Source organism: Aptenodytes forsteri, unplaced genomic scaffold (assembly GCF_000699145.1).
Source record: "Aptenodytes forsteri isolate BGI_AS27 unplaced genomic scaffold, ASM69914v1 Scaffold349, whole genome shotgun sequence".
Taxonomy (NCBI): Eukaryota; Metazoa; Chordata; class Aves; order Sphenisciformes; family Spheniscidae; genus Aptenodytes; species Aptenodytes forsteri.
In genome coordinates, this window is record NW_008794452.1 from 1,990,672 (window position 1) to 1,996,336 (window position 5,665).

The 5,665-nt window shown below is 38.1% G+C and overlaps 1 protein-coding gene across 1 annotated transcript in view; it reads right to left on the minus strand.

Annotated features, from left to right (window-relative positions):
* Positions 1 to 5,386, minus strand: part of JMJD1C (jumonji domain containing 1C) — a 114,696-nt gene extending 109,310 nt beyond the window's left edge. The window contains exon 1 of the mRNA XM_019474928.1: positions 5,292 to 5,386. The gene's annotated coding sequence lies outside the window, so the exon portion shown is untranslated. The remainder of the gene's footprint in view (positions 1 to 5,291) is intronic.
* Positions 5,387 to 5,665: the final 279 nt, after the last annotated feature.

Below are 5,665 nucleotides of genomic sequence, written 5' to 3' on the forward strand. Positions count from 1 at the left end.
TGGGGGTGGGGGTGGGGTGAGGGGGGTGGGAGAGCAGGGGCCCCAAGATTGAGTTGCTCCTGCAGCTACCCTAACCTTAGGAGACAAGCATATTCAGGATCTCCTCATGAGACATTTTAGTTTTTATATATATACTCTTCAGAAATACACAATTGCAGGAGAACCAGTTCTTGCTGTATGCCAGCAGCAAAACTGGGAGTGATACAGTTATTGCAGACCTTTGTATTAGTTGAGACCATAGGGCAAATCTGTTGGTTTGACAAGGTGAGCACTGCAAAGCTAGCAAAGCACTGTCTCCATATTCAAACCAACAGAGAATTAGTATGGATTCTTCTGATTTATTATACATGAATTCATACTGAATTCACAAGCAGCACTGTATTATTTATAACAACAGGCAACACATACTTTACAAAACAAACCATACCCAGTAGAACACACAAAACCCCTGACCCATCACCCGTGCCTATATGTAACCTTCCCAGGCAACCCGCTCTGCCCTGCCAGCTAAATGTACCATTCCCCAGTCCTGTTTTTCATCATATTAGACTGAGTTAAACTGTTTCTTCCTTTGACATCTACCCTGCACAGGACTGCCAGTTTCTTCCAAAAGGAAAAGGCCAAAATAAGATAATACTTTTCCCTCCCCTGTTCTATAATAGTCTCTTCCTTTCATGTTGCAAGTGCAGAAGTTTCTCATGTGCATTCCCTTTCAATGCATTCACTTTTCCTTATCTCCAATTCCAATCCTTTTCTTTCCAACCTCTTGTATTCTCCTAGGTCCTTTTCCTGAAAGCACAAACTTGTCATAATCTATCCATCTTAAACTCCTTTAATCTTAGTTGCATTTTCAGTTACCCTTCTTCCCTTATTTTCTTTCCAAGATGATGGAACATGCCCCTTAAAATGCTTTGTCTTAGAAATGAAAGAAATTTATCTGTAGACCTTCAATGATAAATTTTCATTTCAGCACATTATTGAAGTTTCCAAAACCCTCTTCCCAAACAAATTTGTTAAGAAAAGGCACTCAGTCCACACCTTCCTGTGCCTTAAACATATAAAGTTGATGCTGTTTAAAAAAAAGTGAAAAAGTCTAAGTTCCTACCACAGTGTCCTCTCCTAGTTAGTCCATCACCTTAAACTTTTCTTCCACATTATTCTATTATTCTCTAAAATGTCTCTAGTGGCTTCTGTCCTTAGTCCTCTCTTTTTCTTCCTCTACATTTTATTTCTAGATATTTTAATATGCAATTAGAGAGATAGTAATTCAATTCAAACTGACAGCTCACAGAAGCATTCTGTTCTGTCCACATTAAAACCTTGGCTCCAATTTGTCACCCTGCCCGCACACTCACTTTCATCTCCCTTCTTGACTGCTGAGGGGATACCATCATACTCCTAAGACTTCAGACTGAACTGTATCATAGGCATGATTTTATCACTGATCTCTAACATCCTCATACCCAAACTATTTCTACATCAGGGAGATTAATTTACTCCCTCTAAAATATAACTGTTCTTATCCACCCACAGATCAAAAATTTTTATCCATCATCTCAATTGCTTCAGAGTTGTTTCCTGAGGAATTAAAAAAATCAATTTTGCCTCATTTTTGAAGTACTGGTAATTCTCCTAGCCCATCACTTTGAGCCCATCACTCCCCTGTTTTTGTATCTTTGTGACACACACCCCTTGTTTACCAAACTAAGCTGATGCCTTCAATTTCAACACCTTATCTAGGCTACTTTTCTTAATCCCTTAATGTGGAAAGACACATCACTCACTTCCATTACCTACACTTTTTTTAAGTTTTCAAAATCCATGCTTTCATTTTTTCCTATGCTACCCCTTTGGCCGAGAAGTTTTCTTCTGCATTGACATCTGTAAAGCATTTCCATTACTTGAGGTAAACAACAAGCGTTGTTCACCAAACACTCTCTTCCCTAATATCTAGGCTATATTTATGCTGACATCACTTATCACCATTGCTATTTCTTACGCTTCTTGATAGTCTTTTCTTCTATGTTTGTAAATACCCCACATACAGGGTGATTTCCAATTATACCAGTCAGGTAGGCAGCCAAGTTGTTCTCCACTCTTTCCAGTAAATCATCTCACAAGAAGAAAAAGCATTTGATTACAGCATGAACAAGCTGAGGCACTACACTTCCTCTCTCTTTCAGACTCACACAGTGGCCCAGAAACAGGTATCTAGTCAATGTCATCAAAGTGACCCTGATACAATGAAGCATGTTGCTGCCAGTAGGACTCCAGGCATATTTACAGTCAACTTTTCACCTTCGGCATGAATGAGGCAGGAACTCTACTAAAAGAAAAAAATAATCTCATCATGAGAGAAACTTAATTCAGGGGATAATTTATCCCTCCTCTGTTACAGAGTTTTCTAAACAAGGGGAAAGAGGCATACTTCTCATTTCCTCACTTTCTCAGCACCTGACAGCCTAAAAATCTTAAAGCACAGCTACACGAGGTCAATGGTCACAGCTACACCTCAGGCATTCAGGCATTTAAAAATAGCAAACATTTGTGACCAACTCGCATTCTAGCAATTTCATCTATAAATTAGAAATTACATTGTATCACACAATTGAGTAATAAGAGAAATCAGTAATTGTGAAGTACACAGATACTAGACTGATGACTGCCCATAGAAAGCCCCACAGGAAATTACAGTCCTTGTCTTCTGGTTAGGTTTGAATACCATACAGTAAATACAGAGTATGCTGATCAAAGAAGAGAAGAACAGAAGGTGCTAACCATCTAAATAAACAAGCACCTTCCATTCACTCCACTAAAGGCAAAGATCCTGTAGAACTACTACATAAAATATACTTAAATATTGCTTTGTTGCATATACACTAACATCCAAAATAAAGTTGTACCAGAAACTTTTATTTTTGGTATTTAATATGAAGACAAAATAGTCAAGTACATGAATGATTTTTTTTCAATATAGTTCACATGCATGGCAAAGACTGAGACTTCTCCTTTAATAACTACAGCAAGACTCAACTTTTCAAAAAAGTGTGCATTATCATACCCACGCTCAGGATTTCACAGAAAAGTGCAGATATTCCTATTGCTGTTTGGCAAATCAAAAATTTTTTTACCACTTTTTCCATTGCTTTCCCATTTTTAATACGTCTTGTTTTGACAAAAAAACCCCAAACCTTCATAGAGGTCATCCACTCCACTACACCAGAGTGTTCAGATAGTCTGGAAACAAAACCCGAAAGTATTATCGCAATTTGAGCACCCTCCCTGTTCCCCAAGGCCTGGCGTGCTCAGTGCAGCTATTGATACAGAGCAGAACTTTGGGAGGTCTCTATGGATGGAATCTGCTCTAACTGGAGTTATCCGCACTTTCCCTCAAATATGGGTTTTCTGGAATGGATGACTAGAGGGTTTGACTCAGAAAACAATTGCTAGAACATTTGTAGGCAGGCCAAGTACAAATGCTGAGAACTTGTCATCTTTAACATCTGGAAACTGTGACCCGACAAGCTATTTGAGCCCCACTTCGGACTATATGATTTCAATTTTCTAATGGTAAAAGCAGGAGGTGGATCTTTTGCAAACCTTCCTTCTCACGCCTATCAGCTACCTCAAGAACATAAGCATTAAAACAAGAATAAAAAAATTTATAAGATGGAGATGGAAGAAAAAAAAAATGTTTCTGCCTTCTGCTGGACCAGCACAAGTTTGAGAAAGTCTCTGCTGAAAGGTGCGACTAAAACATTTTCACACATTAGCAAACAAAGACATACTTTTAAGTTGGGGACAGGATCAGCAGCCAGACTAGAATACTTTCTAGAAATACACCCCTTCTAAACCCAAGAAGGATCTCTATCCTAGAGGGTGAGATTAAAAGCATGTAAAATAGCAGAGTACTTAGATACTAAGTTCTAAATCGCTAACAGATTTTAAAATACCCATCTCAATCAAGGAGAGATGACATGACTCCCTAAAACTAAAAATTCTTGCTGAAGGATATACTAACATGAAGCAGAAGATTTGCCTGTACAAGCAAATATACCAAACAGCCTGTACATTCAGAAAGTTAGCTTGTTTTACTCAAGCACATTAGCACAAACATACAAGGTGAGTCAAGTAGGAATATTAACTGAAGAGGAGGTAAATCCATCCTAAACCATCTATGCACCTCTTCCACCAATAAGCTTTCTTAAACAGTCTGCTTCATGACCTTCAGCATGACTGTTCCAACCACAGCTCCAGAAAAATAATCAAGTGGCAGCATTTCAGAAAGTCCATCAAGTGCTCAGAGATGAGAATATGAAGGGAATATTTAAATGAAACACAGATACAGCTGAAGTCCGGAGAAGAAAAAAAAACAAACAAAACTATCATCTAAATTCATTATGACTACAAATTTCTAAAACCGAAGACTGAAGTTACAGAATCTAAGCTTAATATCAAATATATTGAAGACTTCCCTTCACCATTTTGACAAATTTGTTGGCACTCCCTTTCACCTGCCAGTCTGTGAGAAATCTTCCCCAACTCTCTGCAAAGCAAAAACATCCAATATAGTAGGTTCCTCAAATCTCACATCTATTTGGCTCTTCTGAAGACTTTGACTGCGCTACTAGTTTCTTTGGAGAAAAAAGGTATACAGGTTTATTGCTTATTAGATTATCTCATCAGATTCTTAGTATACATCAGGTCTATCTAAAGGCATGTCAAGAACCGACACAACCTCCTAGCAGTTCTTTCAGCAGCTTTAATGTTTGGGCATCAATCCAGAAAGAACAAGAGTCACAAGTATCATCTCATAAACCAGGCAAGCAATTGTCACTTACTTTATTGATCTTTGCTCACTTTTCTCATCTTTCTGAACTCTGACCTGAATTCTAGATACACTCAACTCCCACAAAGAAGATATTACAAGCTTAAGGGTTTATTTTTCACCTTAGTTTCACTCTTCCCCAGAGCAGTAAGATGTGTTGCTGATAAGTTTATATTTGTAAGATGCTTTGACTATGTAAAGTGCCATTAGTTCTATTATGTCACTCCGAGACTAGTTTTGCAGTACTTGAGTTGATTCAAAAAGGAAGATGAGTGACTATTATCACATCACTCCCACCCTTTCAATACAAACATGCTTTATTAGTATATCCTTTTCTTACCCTCCTCCCCCTCCATGCTCACCACTTTCCACCACCACTTAAGTAACCTAGACAGTTTCCTAAGAGGGACAGAATTAAAGAAATTAAAATAGTTTAGTAAATGCAATTGCTCAAGTATCTTACCAATGCAGGCCATTGGATTTGTTTGATCTTTGATCCCTGAGTCTGGCTTGGGTCCTTTCTTTTCACCCAGACCAGCTGGTACTCCACCAAGAAGGTTGCAAAATCTTCATAAACTTTAACCCATTCTCGCTTTTCCCATTCAAGGTCATCAAATTCAACATATACCTGGGGAAATTTAAGAACAGGAAAGGACATACATTATTACATATACACAGCATGTGTGCATCCACATGCACTTTTGAAAGCATGTGTTTTAAAATTTAATGCAAGAGCTTAATATTACCCATTTTACTGTTACGGTATTGAAATTATATAATCGGTTCCTGCACTACAGAAGACATTTTTCTTGGCAGTGCATTTGTGCTGGGGAGAGG